Raw genomic sequence first — 18,110 nt, 5'->3', positions numbered from 1 at the left:
TCAAAAATACTTTTATTAGAAATTTTGGCAAAAAACGTCTTTGAGCACAATTTTTCAAACTGTAATTTATGAAATGTTCTGGAAAACTTTATAAATGAATGGAAAACTCATTAATAAACATAGCTTATTGCTTTGTATGATAATATAATAAATGTTTTGAAGTAAATAATAATTAAATTCATGACTTAATTTGACACTTCATAAATTGTTAATATGATTTTTTTTATAACGATAGTTTCTCACATTTTTTTTATTTTTATATTATTTATATCAGTTGCCACGAATTAAGTTGTTTTTTTTTCGGTTCAGGCAATCAATTTAAATTAACGATACTTATCGAAGTTAGAGCGATCAACAGTACCTAAAAAAACAAAATAATTACCGTAAGACTATTCACCTAAAGTAAAATTTATATATAAATTAGTTAATATAATATAAATATAATTTAGTTATCATCTCACAAAAGCAAAATTTAATTAAAAAAGTCTCAATTTTCTACACATGTGGTAGTTTTTATTAATAGCAGTGTGGCAACACAGTTCACTAACGTCATCCCTACTGCCAATCAGTTCGTAGTTCGGTAATAGTCGGTGCGTCTTGCTTGTTTGTTTTGTTTACGTTTTATTTTTATTAAAAACATTTCCTAACGCTACCGTCCTTTGTTTACGTTATTACACTAATTAACACAAGAAACATAAAGTGTCGTGCCTACCTGTGATATCTTATGTAATGTAATTGTTTTGCAAATATTTGCATGAGTCTCATCTCGGTGGTTAAAAAGTTTTGTTTATCTGTTTTTGTGATTATTTCGTGTGTTTAGTTACATTTCGTGTGCTTCTGCATCGACCATCGTCAGAGAGAGGTTAGTAATGTTTTTTTTTAATGTTTCCCGGTAATTGTTTGTGTCACAAGACTGTAGTGTCATTGCATTTTTTTTCTGTCGGCGCTGTTGACCTCGTTACAAGTATTTAAAGTTAACTTGTCTGTTATGGTAATTGTGATCTGAAATTGTCTGTGATTTTTAAAACTACTACTTACGTAAATCGTCATTACTGAAATACTGACGTAGCTGTTTGTTTCTTTACCCTCGAGCGTAACCTAATTTTTAATCAATATTGGTATTAAATCCCATATTATTATATTTATTACTTGGCTTATATAACAAAATTAATCAAACGGAAAGTTAGAACAGAGCTCACACTAATTAATGAATCTAATTTCCGTATATACCAACACAAATTAAAAAAAAATAACGTTCATTCAATACTTTACCAATATACTTCTCATTAAAGTTATAAATTGTAAACAGTAACACAATTTTACATGCTGTGTGAAGTTTGGAACAAAAAAACTTCTGTAACTCTATATATTAGTTCTTTTCCTGAGTTATATTAACTTTAGAGATTCATATTTTTCAAGAATTTCTAATATCTTTTACTAAACCTGATGTAAGATGTTTACAATGTTGAATTAAAATATAAGTGAAAGGAAATAACTTTGCTATGTTTCGATACACAAACATTTAAATCTCTTTGTTAAGATTCCTCATTTCCCTATTAGATTTTTAACAACCGGATCTTACATTTAGTAAGGACAGTCATAGCATTATGATGTCTTAACATTGTCTTACACAGGAAAGTTGTATGTTTTTCTTTAACATAGTAAAATAAAATAAAGAAATTCAAACTCAGATAGCACTTGAGATTTATACTCCTTTCGATTTTTTTAACTTAATAACAAATATTTTCTGCTTGGCAGCACTTTCTGCATATTAAATAAAAGGTTGTATACTTGTTATTAAAGATGATATATTATTGTTACTAGCCATAAGTAAACCAGGTCAAAACAAAGGAAGGCTGGCCCTCCCATCCTTTGATTTACCCCGAACTGTGCCTAACAGTGTTCGTTTTGCAAGTATTCATTGAGTTTGTCACCAAAGTTCAATAGTTATTTGTTTATAAACAAATGCAGTAATGTTAGTATATGAATCATCAATTGTTTTGCAATACAATGAACAATTTATAAATAATAAAAATTATTTTCTGCAATTCTCTCATATATTTCTATTTTAAACTTTAGTACCTCATTGAGGTTTAAATATAATTAATAGTTTTGGCAACTTTTAGACTGCCTGTCAGGTATTCTTAAGTTGGTAGGTGATGAATGAATGGCAATTGGATTAAATTTGAAACTCTTCCTATTCTATTAAGCATTTTGCCAACACAATAATTAGAGATTGACTGTGAATGTTCCGCCTCCCACTGGACTTCCAATTATTGTGTTCGGAAATTGCTTATAATAATATGAATAGCGCCATTTTAATCCAATTTCCATCACAAATGCAAATAGCAGGAATAGGGGCCCAGAACAAAAATATCTCCTAACCATTTTATCATACAAATCCATGCAACCTTTTATTGCTCAACTTTCCATATTAGTCTTGGGAGCAATGTCACGTGGGTGTGCCCATACAATTATGTCCCACACTGCATCCTTGTGACATCTGTTTTGTGTTATTTTTATGTTTTAATACAGTACAGCAACTTAAAATACTGAGGAACTCGTGGCTAAGCTATAACTGCAGAAGTGAATCGATCATAGGTTACACTACACTTGATGTGGTTGGTCCGTAGATGGGTAGATCTTTGTCATAACGTTCCGCCGTGTTTCGCTTATAAGTATTTAATAAATACTGTGATTTCTTTAGATACATTAAGTGAAAAGCATTTGGTTTTGATTGAAGAAAAGATATTTTTTTACTACCATATAAAATGTATAGCAATATTTTTGATAGTTGTTGTTGATAACATTTTAATAGTGTTAAAAATTGCAATGCATGTACTATTCCATGGTATAAAATCTGTTTTGATTTTTTAAGCTACGCCATGCCTACATCATTGCGAGATATTATTCGGATTAAAATAGGACAACACGCGTCGGACTCGCGGCACTAAGGGTTCCGTACAAATAGGCTAAAGAAAAATAATCGGTTGGGTAGAAAATCAATTTGCTAGTGGATACCCAAAAAAAATACCCTCTCAACATATTTATAACGGTTCCCATTGTTGTTTTTGCAGTTATAGCGAATCGCAAACGAAATCAAAATCGAACAATATTTGTCATTTCAACTTTCCGTCATGGTTCATGAGATACAGCCTTGTGATAGACGGACAGACGGCGTAGCCTTAGTAATAGAGTTCCGTCTTTACTCTTTGAGTACAGAACCCTAATATAGCCTAGGACACACATAAATGACGTGGCTTTCTATTGGAAAAATAATTTCCAAAACTAGTTCAGTTATATCCAGACTTCATCTTCAAAACCTCACAAACTTTATCTCCTTAAATAACATAAGTTACAATAACGTTTGACCCAAGGGCATAGACAACAGCTTTCTACGTGAACATGCGATTATACAACCATTTACTTACTTATCTACTGTTATATGAAGAAGTTTCTATTTCTTTTCTGTTATTTAATGTTTTTGTTTAATTTCTGTGATGAATGAACACTTCTTAAAAGTCGGGTAAAACAAATTTCCGTCAAAGGATTTCTGGGGCAGAGCCCTCGCGAGATTCACCAATAAATCAATAAATAAAATGGTGGTATTAACACCACAACCCAGCAATCTATAGAATTAAATCTTCCATATGAAATGAAATGAAATCATTTATTCTGCAAATAGGATATTTCATCATTTTTACATGTCTTTTTTTAATTAGAGTTTATAACTTCATTTAAGTCCATAAAATCGTGATTGTTAAAGTAGCTAATTTCAAACAAATTATATTTAACTGCCACTTTCTTTATGTGTCCGGTTTGTAAAGAATACACAAACTATTTGGTATGAAACTTGTGTTGCGTGCCGAAAACAAGCGTTGCTAATTGTAACTTACCGTTGTATATTATGTTATACCTCTGTTAGGACGTGATGTTCAAAACATTTTGATTTTTACTACAGAAATATTGATTTACGAGGTTGTTGAAATATGTCCCACAACTTTCACACAACGCCATCTAGTCTCAAACTAAGCTAAGGTTGTATTATGAGTACTAGACAACTGATAAACATATTTAAATATTTCTAAATACAAGCATAATATAGATGAATTAAACTCAGACTCAGAACAATGCCCACAGATCGTGCCCATCACACAAAAAATTGTCTGGGTGGAATCGAGCCTACGACCTCCGGTATAGCAGTCGGGGTTGGTACCACTAGACCAACAGGCCCGTCAAATGTTTTAGAGTACATCTTCTTAGGCAATCATTGGGTATTAAGGTAATATTGTTGCGGGGCTGAATAAGACATGCCTTTCTATGCCTTGTATTGCGCTGTCACCCTTCCAGAATCAGAATTAGGTAGACATTTTGATTTCTATGCAGGTTTTTTTAAGCAAAAATAGAAATCCGTATGTATTCACTTTGTTGTTCACCTGTCTGTCTGTTTTACAGGTATTTTTTTTACAAAAACGCGATTGCTATCTGGAGTTGTTAAGTTAAAAATACTATTGAAAAAGTACAGTGTTCCTTCTGGGCGGGCATTTGACGACTAGTTTCTATCCCACGTAATATATTATGTCTAAGTATCTAAGATAGTATAGGACTTAACGGCAACTCAAATGTGATTCACAATGCCAACACAGGTTATCGGAAATTGGTTGTTAATAAACGACTCGTCATTTTACGATGATAATAGATACAAATTAATTAATTAAGCGTAATTAACACCATGACCGTCAACACAATATAAAAACAACACAGAAATACTATCTACAATCAAAAATAATAAAATTAGCATTAATCGCTTTTGAATACTCAATTTGAATGCAATCTCCATAATGTTTTAATTATCTTTAATTAACACCGCAAACATATAGATTTTATAGACGGCATTCTATTTATCATTCTCTTAGTATCGTTTACATACTTTCCATACTGGTCTAGTCATACGGGAAAATAATCAACGGAGTATAGGAATGGTACTTTTAGTGACGTTAATAGGGTAAGTAATTGAATTATTATTATTATTATAGATGTAGCAAACGTTGTTCTGCTATGGTGACAAAAAAATAACTTAGGGGGATGAAAAATACATGTTCGATTCTCAGACTTACCCAACACAAATCTTCATGAGAATCAGTCGAGCCGTTTCGGAGGACTTCAATTACGTACTCCGTGACGCGAGAATTTTATATATATTAGACTAGCTGTTACCCGCGACTTCGTCCGCGTGGTTAGAAGATATTAGTTAGGAATTGTTGAACGGAAGCACTCGAAGATGAATATTCTTCCCTGTTTTTTTTCACGTTTTCCATTGTATCTTCGCTCCTATTAGTCGCAGCGTGAAATATAGCCTAAAACCTTCCTCGATGAATGTTCTATTTGTCACAAAAATAATTTTTCAATGCGAACCAGTACTTCCTGAGATTAGCGCGTTCAAACAAACAAACTCTTCAGCTTTATAATATTAGTATAGATTTACTTACTATTGCTGTACCCAGTACTAGTTTGAACTATTTGTGATTACTAAGTCAGACATATTCCTTCTTCTATGCGTGTCTATAATTAAGAGAATTGGATCCCGACGCATCCTGCAACGCGTCCCAGTTTCACACATGTTTAAGATATCAATTCGTTCTCAATTGCTGTTTAGTGTGAGAAATAAATTGATGGGAGACGTTAAAATGTAGTTTATGAGTATGAGACTGTCGCGCACTCGCCTGATGTTGAGTAACTTACTGTCGTTTTCAATGGAGATAGAATTTGGACTTAATCTTTATAAAGAATGTGTCATATTTCTATGTCTTGGAGTCTTATATTGAAAACAGCCATTATGTTCTCAGAAACGTTTTATTTTGTTGTAGAAGTATTTTAGGAAGGGTATCTTCACAGTACAGTAATATACACTATTTCTATGGCATCTTTATTGACAATTATTTTTGTAAAAGTGCCAAGCAATGGTATGAAATTATTCGTCCACATAATAACTGTAAGTAAGTTAAATCTGAGCTACCGAAAATTTAAACTGTTGGTCATTTTCTTGGTGTTTCTTCTGCTTTTTTCCTATACTTGCATAACTTATTAATTACTCATTAAATTGTAAAACTGTCAGTTCAATAACAGAAACCAGCAAAAGAAGTCATTACAAAAATTATACAAGAACCACAGTCAAGTAAAACGTAAGCAAAGGCATTCATGTATTCAGCCAATAGACTGTTTTTGCGATGTTTAGCATAAATTAAAATTAAATATACCGGTCACGATCCATGTTTGAATTAGCGTTCGAACAAATTGATTCTCGTGCTTCCTTCAAGTCTTAATTACTTGGTTTAAAAAAGTTGCTTGATTACTAAGTAGTGAAATGACAAGGTTTTTCGCTTGATTTGAATTCATATTTTCTTTTCCTCGACGGCCGCTTGAAAAAAAATTGCTAAATAATTAAGATTATTATTTTTAAAATAATTCGTTTACTAAGCAGTAAAATTTTCAGGACAAGTATTGATTTAAAATTGAAAATTGATTTAAAAAAAGGACTTAGCTTGATGATAAGATTCTAATGGGTACCTGAACGTTCCACCAACCAGTCGCTCTTTGTAAAACACTGGTATCTAGCTGAATCCGGTTAGACTGGAAGCCGACCCCAACGTAATTGGGAAAAGGCTAGGCCGGTAATGAGTACCTGAAAGTCTGTCTATGAGACTCTTACAGCTAAACAACCAAACCAATTATGATGGAATTAGTAACGGGTACAGCTTGAATTTCAGGAAATTCCTCAATAGCATTTACTGCAAAAATCGATATCCATACAAAGCCACGTCCATTAGCTAGTGAGTTATAATAACACTTCAGTCATTACACCTTTTTTCTCTGTTCTCCTTATTCAGATCTGTAGTTAATTAATGGGTCTAACATCTCCACTAAACCGAGCTCCAAAACGCATCGATCAACGTTAAAACTGGCTAACCGTACAGTCTAGACTCACAATGATGTCATCGTATAATTGCATGCCCACATAGACATCCTGGCCTTGCCTAACAATCAGCTTTCACTCTTAAAACAATAGGCTTAAAGACTAAAATGATTTAAGAATGGACGTTAGAAAGTTACACTGTATATTTTTGAAAAGATTAAGGTATTATCTTGACGTAATTTCAGATATGTTTGTATTTTCTTTAATTTAGTTGTTTATTTAATATATTTTTTGCAAAAGCTGGTGTTTGGAGTCTATACATCGTGTTGAGTAACCAAGATCAGCTATCCTCAGGCTTACGTGCCTACAGGGTAAAAATTGAACCCTATAGCTGAGGCACTGGTTTCTGTCCGTCATTCAACAGGCTGTATCTCGTGACCAGTGATGGATAGACACTAGAATTTACACAGATGCTGTTAGTGTAAGGATTAAGGTCAAGCGGCGAGTATTATGGTCATTAATTGAATGGGTTCCGATGTGCAGGGTGCAAATTACATTTCTTCATACTATTTGTATGAAACCCTCGGTTTCGTGAGTGTGACTTTTACTTGACCCGTTTTTATTTTTCTACTAGCTGTTGCCCGCGACTTCGTCCCCGGGGGTAGAAGATATAACTTATGATTTATACCTGCCCTGTTTTTTTTCACATTTTCCATTGTATCTTCGCTCCTTTTAGTTGCAGAGTGATGGTTTATATCCTAAATCCTTCCTCGATGAATGGTCTATTCAATAATAAAATAATGTTTCGAGTGAGTATAGATTATAATAGTATAGATAAAAGCTATTTATATTAGAAAAAAAAATCGAATGGCTTTCGAACTATCGTTGGATAACGCATGCTACACATATATAGCCCAAACATTACTTCAATTAGTTATAGAAACACCGCTTTTCTTTGGCATAATTTCAAATGCTGTATTTTCATCAGCACAAGCGTCGGTCGTTCTTCAAGAAACGTATAAAATACGGCGTAGCTGTAAACACAGATTATTGCATAGAATATTTTCCAATAGTGCTTGGATCATTACATAGCTTTTATACCCGAAGGCATAACCGTCGGATAGCGGTATATTGTGACAACATCATGACTGTACCAATGTTTGTTAGTAGTAAAATCAAGGCGAGGGTAGACAGTATACGTATAACGGAAATTATCAACGTATTTAATTGAAAACTCAGCCTAAGTTTTCTTTTTGACGTTGTCTTTTTTTTCTATTATTTGTCCATACCAATATTATAAAGAGGAATGATTTGTTTGTTTGACACGAATAGGCTTCGAAACTACTGGTCCGATTTGAATGAATCTTTCACTGTTGAAAGCTACATTATCCCCGCTGAACATAGGCTATAATTTATTTCAAAAGTGTTAGGGTTCCGTAAGAAAATTGTGATATTGTTACCCAAGGTTTCATAACTTACAAAAATATCTTCTAACCACGCAGACGAAGTCGCGGGCATCTGCTAGTTCGAAATCAACTCGTTGCTAGAAGAGTAAGCCAAATGCTCGCCGGCTTATAAATACATACTCGAACAATATTCAATCACATGAAGAGTTTGAGACAGCTGTTTTATTAGGATGAGGTTATGGGTTCGACTCGCGACTTCTGCCGCCGCGTCAGCTCATGATTAAGGACTCCGGTTTTGTTGGAAACTAGTCGGGCAATCCCGACATATACGAGTAAACCGTTTTAAAATATTTACTATTAATCCGCTTCAAGAAATAAGCTCTTATTAAATAAATTAAATATTTGCTGCGGTGTTCTACTTCTCCCTAGAGAAATTTAACTATTTGATGAGTTATTTTGAAAAACTGCTCTATAATCAAATTATCGATACTAAAAATATTTTCTTAATGGCTTTCTTGCTAGTGACAATGAATATTCAGACAAAACCAAAAATATAATACAAGTAGCCGACAAGCGGAAACGAAATGAAACAAACTGCCTCTTTTAAACATTTGACGTAAAAAAATGTTGTTGGTATTGAAAAATGGGTGCCCTAAATACTTTAGACGTATGTCCCATTGTCTTAAGCGAAACTTAATTGTTGACTTTAAGTTTTCGAAAGCCGCTAACCGATAATTAAATGCCGCCGATTAGGAGTACAGTTATAAGTTGAGGTTATGTAAAAATACATTGTTGTTAGACTTTATGTTTGCGATGTTTCCTCACCGTTTTATTTTGTTAAAGTATACTTTATTATTTTAATGGAAAGGAAGCTGCCGAAGTTTTTTCTTTTACTTTATTATCCCACTGCGAGGCCTCCCTTCCATTCATTCAACACGACTGGAAAAACATATAATTGTAATTTTGATTGCACTGATAGTTGAGTTGAAGTCATCATGCCAAACCCTCTGAGCGCGACAATCTTCGCGGATTCGATCCCCGCGTATATTAGGACATAGGACAAGTGTGTGATCCACGAATGCTTGTCTTGAGTCAGTGTCTTTGTGCATGTGACTTGAAAACCTCTGAAACCCCTCGCGACACAAGGCTTAAATACCATATCGCGCTAGTCGTTTTTCCTAAAAATGGTAACAAAGTATTTTAAATCGTATAATATGGGTAGATAATCTAAAACATTAGTTATTATTTTATTAATCGATGTTAATCAGGTTCATTGAATCCAATTTATCCAATTAACACGCTCAGGTATGCGTAATTATTTAATACACTGTTACATTTCATTAGAAACGTGTCAATTGCTTTTAATTATATTAATCTAGTTGATTAGTTAAGCCGTACGAGTCTGGCCATGTAATTAAGTGTAAGTGGTCTACCATCATTTCTGCAGTTGTGGATGCAAGCTTCTTACTACTGGTTTATAATGTCAAAGATCAACCATGTTTAGACCCTTTTTTGAGTTATTTTTTTTTTTCATTATTTTTCTGAATCAAAGTAGTATATTTCAAGACTTTATACCTAAAAGGAAAATTGAAAGTATTGAAAGGCAAATTTCAAGGCTTTGAAAATTTCGGGCATTATTTAAGCAAATTGAAATTTGATATTGATCACCGTAAAATGAAATATTTAAGTACTGTAAAATTGAAAATGGATGCTTCTAAAATTACGATTATAGTCGCGGAAATCGGTAGAAATTCTAGTACGAAAGCATACCGTTATTTCGAGTTTCTTTGCAGTATTATTTCCAGTGGTTACTCTCTAAAACGTACACTTTAATGAAGTGTAATTATCTATTGTCATAGTAATTGCAAAAATATCAGTCTATCAACAACGCCTTTACGGACAAAGTCTATTCATTTTGTTCTTAAAGTTCGAAGCAGAACATTATTTTCTACGTTTAAAACTAGTCTTTTCATACATTCCAACTCAAAAGTCAATATTCTATCCCTATTCCTATATTTTAATATCGGTTGCACCTTTGTGAGGCGTTTATTTAAATAAACCTGCCTAAATCAATCAGCCCGACATCTGAATGTTAATTTATTTATTTATCCAAACGGTCTAGTGAAAGCAATAGTTGCAATAGTTATTTTATTTCACGAATCTATTCCTAGTGCTGAAAATACCTTTCAATGCGTAACGTTACGCCTTAAATATAGATTGTTTGCCAAATGCATTCTCTTCGGGTTGTTTCCTAATATTTTTTCGTTGGAACTAGGTAGCCATAACTGTTTTTGTTTTTTTTCCGATCTCCGGTACGCTTCCTGTCGTTTCGTGATCTGTGGTCTTGGGTCTGAAGGAGATGACAGTGTTTCTTTTTGCTTTTAATAATGTATCCATGTATAAGTGTGATTTACCACACGCAGTTAAAAAAACTCATTAAGAAGTTCCTGATTTAGGATATTAGCTTTATGAGTTGATTTAATCATATGACGGTCATCAGATTTAGTAATCTGATGACCGTCTAAGGTAAAATTTTTAAAATTTCATATTTTGAAACTACGACTGGAATTTCCAAACGGCCGACTCAAAAAACGTTATTTTAACCGTTCACCGTCAAAGATTTCAATTACAGTCTATAACAATACTCCGATTAGTATCACTAAGATAAGTTTTTGTTGCGAATGCAACACTCCGCGTCATGACCAATGACGTCACATGACAGCGCAACTGATAGTCTGCTTTTTTTCCGTGATTGCATCGCTTACGCACGACTGGAGACATTTTGCTTAGTGACTGGCCGAATCGAATCGCAAACATTTTCCCAGGCTGAATAAAGGATTTCCATGGTCATCTTTTTCGAATTTCGAACATTCGTGATTTTGTAACAATGACTGCCATGGCGGGAACGTAGAATTCTGTCAAATTAAATACACGAATGTTTTCTATGAACAAAATGGAGTCCGTATGCTTTAATGCGACAAATATTTGTGTCAATTGAAGAAATTGGGTTGCGTATCGTATGCGGTGCATCAACTGTTATAGTCACAGCAATGTGTTAGGACTGCATATTAACCATTTATAAACTACATGCGCTAGTTGTGTCAATTCGTTTGCGCTCTTTGTCTCTTACTTAACCATGTTCTGACGGGTTTGCTTTTTTATTTTTTGTTTATGAATCGTACTTGATCTTCGTTTCGTTAAGTCTTGAGATCGTCGAAAAAATTTATTCACTCAATGGGCAAGATGAAGTTATCTTGCTAGATTTTGTTTTCTAAATTATGAAATATCATTGAAAAAAGGCAAAGGCATCCCTCAAATTCTCCCACAACCACATATCCCGGCTCACTTCCAGTTAGATATATAAATAAAAATAGGTATATTAATCCACATTACAATGTTTTATTTCGATGACTCTAACTAAAGGTTCCCAAATTAGATTAAGTTCGAATTAGATTGGAATGTCTCGATGTTACGTAGCAAACAAATAGACAAATGCATTAATACGTAACCGTCAACAGAACGAATGGCTTTGAGCCAAGTTGCGCATGCTAACAATACCATTCCTAACTGGGAAACTTGTTTTACAAAAGAATAAAGTCTTTATACGTAGGTTTAATTAAGTAATTATTTGTTGGTATGTGTTTTTTATAGGGTTTAGTAACGGAGGTGAAAATGGGACCCTATAACTGAGGCTGTTTACCCTTCCATCCGTTCGTCACCAGGTTGTCCCTCATGAACCTTGATAGTTAGACAGTTGTTTTTACAGATGATGTATTGTGAGTCGTATTCGCACTTGACCGGTGTAATTGTCTATGATGGTAATTGTGCTGTTTTGATTTAGTTATGTTTTTTTTTTAAACTGGTCTAAGCAGTTTTATAAGGAGTTGATTTGATTACTTTACCTGACTATCAAAATTGTCTTATCAATCCAATTATCTTTAGAGCAAGATTTTTATGCGTCATCAGTCTCTGGTTTTTGTCATGGTACGAAAACCCGATATTTCAACCCTTTCAAAAGATGGCGTAAGGATATGTGGGACTTGTATTAAATAAAAACCCCGATCCCGGCCTTGCATTAATCATAACCTCGACATTCATTATATTCATGTAATCGAAAAAGGACAATGAATAAATTCACATTAAACTATGAATAAATATCATAAATCTTCAATAATTTTCCTCAATTTATTCTATAAGTACTTAATTTCACAATGACAAGTCAGACAGGTTAATCTGTTTAGTAGATCATTTAGCGACCTACCCACATTGAAGCGAGTTACATTGGGCGTGACGTCATTATTGATTTACAATTTAAATGTAATTCTAAGTGTATTTAGATTAGCATACATATTGATGTTACATGGTTACCACGCCTTTTCATTAAAATCTAGTCATTTAATAGGTTTTGTTAACATTCATGGAGTTTTGGGAGTAATTTAGGAGTGTTTTTCGTCAGTCGAGTAGGTATAGCTGTGGAATTTATTTTTTTAAGAGGGTTATTAGTTTTCTTTTTGGGTGTTTGAAACGAAAGAGTTAAAACGAAGCTTATTACTGAGGCACCGCTGTCTGTCCGTCTATCATCTCACTACAGCGAGATGAAAGACGTGTGACGTGTGAATTCACACATTTATTAGATACATCTAATAAATGTGAGAATTAGATAATTGAACAGATGACGTTTTTCTGTTGCCGCTATAATAATAAATACTAAAAAAAAGATCGAAATTACGCAACGATTTTGGAAAGAAATATATAATGACAATAATAATATATTTGTCACCCATTTGTTTTTGTTTACCCTATTTGTGCGAGTGAATTAGTGGATCACACAAAAGCTTGCCCTATCGGGGATCGAACCCCGCGACACGATGCGCTTTGTGTTTTGGCGTGGTGACCTCAACCACTCGGCTATCCATGTAATTACTGCAATAATTGAGCGTATTGATTTCCGCCGCGTCAGCTTATTATTAAGGACTCCGTTTGGGTCGGAAACTAGTCGGGCAATCCCGATAATTATCCGTGAGTAAACCCTTGTATCATTTGTATTCATCAAAGTTTTCTATGAAACCAATAAACAAGTACTGTATAAAATCATTTCAGCTATAAAATTATGAATGACATCATATTTTGTGACGTCATACGTCTATGTCTATATCTATTATAGCTAAGGTTGAATAGGCAAAGTTCTAAGTAATTAATATAAGTGCAGGGTATTCAATGTTCTTCTACGAAATAAACTGAGTACTGATTAAATCCCATTAGGATATATTGCGTGACGATCTTAACGTTTACCGCATGGGCTGGTTACGCGACGCCAAGGACAGAGAATCGAAGATGGATTTGGAAGAGGCCTTTGCCCAGCATTGGGACACAGTGGGCTAGATGAAAAAAATATTTCTTTGTATGTGTCAAGTCGTTGTTGAGCTAAAAAGTAGCTAGCGTGGATTGGATGCAGATGTTGGTAGAACGTGCGAACAGCAGAAGAAGTTTGCAACAATGTTGTTGCAACTGCAATCTTATAAAATGAGAAACCTTATTTTTTTTGCGGAAATATATTTCTGTACTTTTATTATACAGACTAACAATCCGTAACGCGTCCTGTAATTATATCCGTCGGTCTCATGAGAACAATTATTCAGATCTGCCTGAAACACTTTCGTTGATCCTAATTCTTAAAGCACTTTCGTTTTGTCTTGAACTTATATTACTAATGCTAACATTCACATTGTACAGTGAATGAAAAGAAGGTTAAGTTAGTTTTGAACATTTATTTATTTATTTAATTAGGGACATAAAACAGTTACATGCTATAAAAAATACAAGAAAATCCTTAAAACTAAATGCACAAACATGTAACCCACTCCAATGTCCACATATTAACATATGAATATCTTCGCCAGATAATGTCTCATACATCTTTATTAAGCTACATTTCAGCTAGTATCATAATTGCGAACGACAGTTTATCGCTTAAACTACTTTTTATTTATAAGAAAAAAAGCAGGAATTAGTCGCTTTCTGCAGATCAAGATCCTTATGAAGACAAAATGAACGGGCCTAAACTCAAAGAGGCCGGTATCGTATATGAGCTCCACCATAAATATGGTCACCTCCAGCTCCAGCATCAGATCTGCTGCAAGTCGTCATAATCTTGTATAGTCACGCAATACACATATCTAAAACCGAGGATTACGTCAAATTTGATTTGCAAGGTTTGATAACAGATAGACAGGCAGAAAACGGGAGAGGCGAAACGAAATAAAGCCTTTTAAAAAAGATTTCGTTTTGACATCTCGTATACAATAATTAAATTAACAAATTAAATCGCAGTTATACTTATTGCAACTTTTTCCTTATTGTTAACATAAAAAAACCTTGCACTTGTTTGTTTATCATTGTTGATAGTTCCCACGTAATGTGGGTTAATACGAACGCACAAGGATGAGAACTTGCTAACAATACAATTAGCAAGAGATTGATAACAGTTATTTTGTGATATTCAGACTTTTTTGAAATTCTAATTGAAAGCGAAACAGATACCTACTTCGTTTTTTACTGTGTAATGAGTGCAAAACATAACTAATGATTAAGATTGCATACGTAAGCACTTTTTCTTTTTTTGTAAGGTAAATATGAAGTGAGTTGAAATCTCGTGTGGCGTCACTTTTAAGTACCATTTTTACCAACAATTGACGTTTTAAGTCGTATCGGCATCGGAGACGATGCGTTTTCTATTCGTAATATTTTTTTGATTAAGGGCCGATTTTTCAATCATCGGATAACTTTTATTCGACAAATATGTCTGACGTTTTGACTGCTTTTGTATAGAAAATATGTCAAACGGTCATATTTATTCCTCAGATAAAAGTTATCTGACGATTGAAAAATCGGGCCTTAATGAAATAAAAAACATGCGTTATACTTATCTGATGCATTTTTTTGTCTAATTTAATACAATAAGCGAACCTCAACCATAATTCTTTCGTATTTTGTAGTTTTACCTCCTGTCTTTCGTGTCTTTACCAAGCACACAGGATGAAGTGTAGTATGTAGTAAAATACAAATTGGTCTTAACGTTATACGTCAAATTAGACATAAAACAGAGTAGAATCATCTCAAAGGGAGCATTGTTTCAATTAAGACTACTCTAGTTTATCTGCACAGTCAATCAAGACTTCCTACCCGAAACAAAATTAACCTTATACTGAACATTTTAAAGTTTATTTTTCTTTAATTTTCTTTACAATTTTGCAGATAATGACTACTATGCTTCCTAAGATAGCGATAGTTTTAAACAATGTTAAGTGGAAAAAACCGGTTTTGAAAAGCTTTTTGTAGTTCTGTTTAATGTATGTACATTTGTTTGAAGAGTTTCAATTAGTTGGTGGAGTTGTCCTAGTTTCAAATGTTACTTGTGTTGGAAATGACGCGATACTTTAATAACCAGTTGGATGGACTAGGAACAAATATTAATGTTTTTTTATTTTGTAAATGAAATGAAATGAAATCATTTATTCTGCAAATAGGATACTTGATCACTTTTATATGAAGGGTTATATTACAAACCATTTAATGAAAAATCAGAAAAAAGATTTGATTTTATTACTTATACATTTTACTAGTTGTAGCCCGTTACTTCGTCCGCGTGATTAGAAGATATATGCTAGGAATTTTTGAACGGAAGCCCTCGAATATAAATGTTTTTGCCACATTTTCCGTTGTATCTTCGCTCCTATTAGTCGCAGCGTGATGGTATATAGCCTTAAACGTTCCTCGATAAATGGTCTATTCAGCACAAAAAGATTTTTTCAATTTAAAACAGTAGTTCCTGCGATTAACGCGTAGAAACAAACGAACAAACAAACAAACTCCTTAGCTTTATATATTAGTATAGAGTATAGATTTTTCGTTGACGGAAATAATAACAAAATTAGACATTCCTTCGTTTATAAAGACAATCTGGAAATACCCTTAATCTGTGTTTTAATAGCTACCATAAAGTATGACCCTATTGCAGCATTTCAGACCTCTAGATCAATTAGTTATCTTAAATAACATTCTGTAAAATCCATAGATCAGCTAAAATACAATAGTTACAAGCGTCAGATTTGAATTCCTTAGATATTATACGAGTATTAAGGTGGTATGCTACTAGTCTTAAACTTACAATTGCTAAATCATTGTATCTATGAGTTGGTTTTTAGATGAATGTTTAAATTACTTAATATATTCAGTTTCTTAAAGACAACACTGATAAATAGTGAGGGCAGACATCGTGAGGAAATCTGGATTCGAAATATTGGAATCTGGAATCGCCAACCCTCAGTGAGCTAGTGTTGTAATCAATGCTCATTATTGCTCATAGTATCCCTTTAACCCTATATGGGAATTGACGTTTATGTATAAGCTTTACATGTCTTACTTTTATGTCTGAATTGTAGGATCTGCTCATTACTTTTCTCAATTCTGGCATTCGTTTGGAAATAAGCACCTAGCCATTCATTTGTCACCCAACCGAATTTATTTTCTTTGGCCGATTTGTACGGATCCCTATTTCTCGTGATCCAATGTATTTCCTATCATCGAAGAAATTTCATTCAATAAAATTAGTCAGCGCTAGACCAGTTGCATACCAGACTTATTTATTATCTCAGTTATTTATACCACTGTTGCTATTTTAGTCAACATTATAGACTTCGATATTCTAATACTGAATGTCTGAATCTATTGTATTAAATTAGTTCAAGAATTTAGTACTGATACCAGACTATTCTCGTCTGAATACTGCGTTGTTTTACCACTTAAGGCACAGCATGAGTTTTAAGAGTGTCCCGCTGAGAAAGGTTAATTTGTTCGAAAAATATGAGGTTTTTATTCAAATCCGTAAATTGATTTTAAAAATAGATCAAGTGCGAAACGGTTTGAGTTAGTTAAACAACTGGATGGACTGGAATTTTGGGTTCAGTCGTTGTTGGAGCGTTTCTATAAAATAAATTCTGCTCCTTTAGTTTAGTATTTATAGTTGAAAGTATATACAAATACGAATAGGAATCTATAGTAAATTTATCGTAAAAATAATACATACATTGAAAGTCACACCCAGTTTTAAAACCTATCTAACCTTACTCCCTAAAAATATTCTTGACATTAACAGTCTTGTTATTATCTAATCTTCTAATATATAAAATTCCCGTGTCACAATGTTAGTTGTCACAGGATATATTATATCTATTTTTCATACCTCTAAGTGACACGGGTTGCTCACACAAAAAAAAATATATATAATATATTTATAATTTTGTTTTTTGGACGAAATTGTTTGTTTTTATTTTTTTTATAAGGTGGCATTAAAAATACATACAACTAGGAAAAAAACATTCGGCAAAACACCGTTTGCTGGGTCAGCTAGTTAAATATAAATATCATAAGGGAAAATACCCCAAGCGGCACTCGAACCTGTGTCTACTAGCACAACGATCTATTATTCAAACTCCTTTTCCAAGAACACTTACATAACATGGAATTTCAGATGACGGCATGGCAAATAAAGCATACTTCTGATTAAAATTATTATCAAGGAACTAAGACTTCCGTTGTATTTAACATCTGTTAAAACTTGGTCATAATTTCAAGTACTACAGAGGAAGTTTGTAGTTTGCATTTGTTTGGGTTTCCCCGCTAGACCGTGTGACTAGGAACTTGTCACGTGTGAACTGATCCACTTTGGGTAGAGGTTCCAAGAGCTGGTCGCCTTAAGTGGAACATGAAGGATAGTGTGTCATGATATCGTT

At 33.4% G+C, this 18,110-nt stretch overlaps 1 protein-coding gene across 1 annotated transcript in view; it reads left to right on the top strand.

Annotated features, from left to right (window-relative positions):
* The first annotated feature begins 558 nt into the window (after positions 1 to 558).
* The window catches only part of LOC113505509 (pleckstrin homology-like domain family B member 2), a 114,005-nt gene continuing 96,453 nt past the window's right edge, over positions 559 to 18,110 (top strand). The window contains exon 1 of the mRNA XM_026888253.1: positions 559 to 862. The gene's annotated coding sequence lies outside the window, so the exon portion shown is untranslated. The remainder of the gene's footprint in view (positions 863 to 18,110) is intronic.

Source organism: Trichoplusia ni, chromosome 26 (genome assembly GCF_003590095.1).
Source record: "Trichoplusia ni isolate ovarian cell line Hi5 chromosome 26, tn1, whole genome shotgun sequence".
Taxonomy (NCBI): Eukaryota; Metazoa; Arthropoda; class Insecta; order Lepidoptera; family Noctuidae; genus Trichoplusia; species Trichoplusia ni.
The sequence above is the reverse complement of the archived record's forward strand: the minus strand, read 5'-3'. Positions and strand labels throughout refer to the sequence as shown.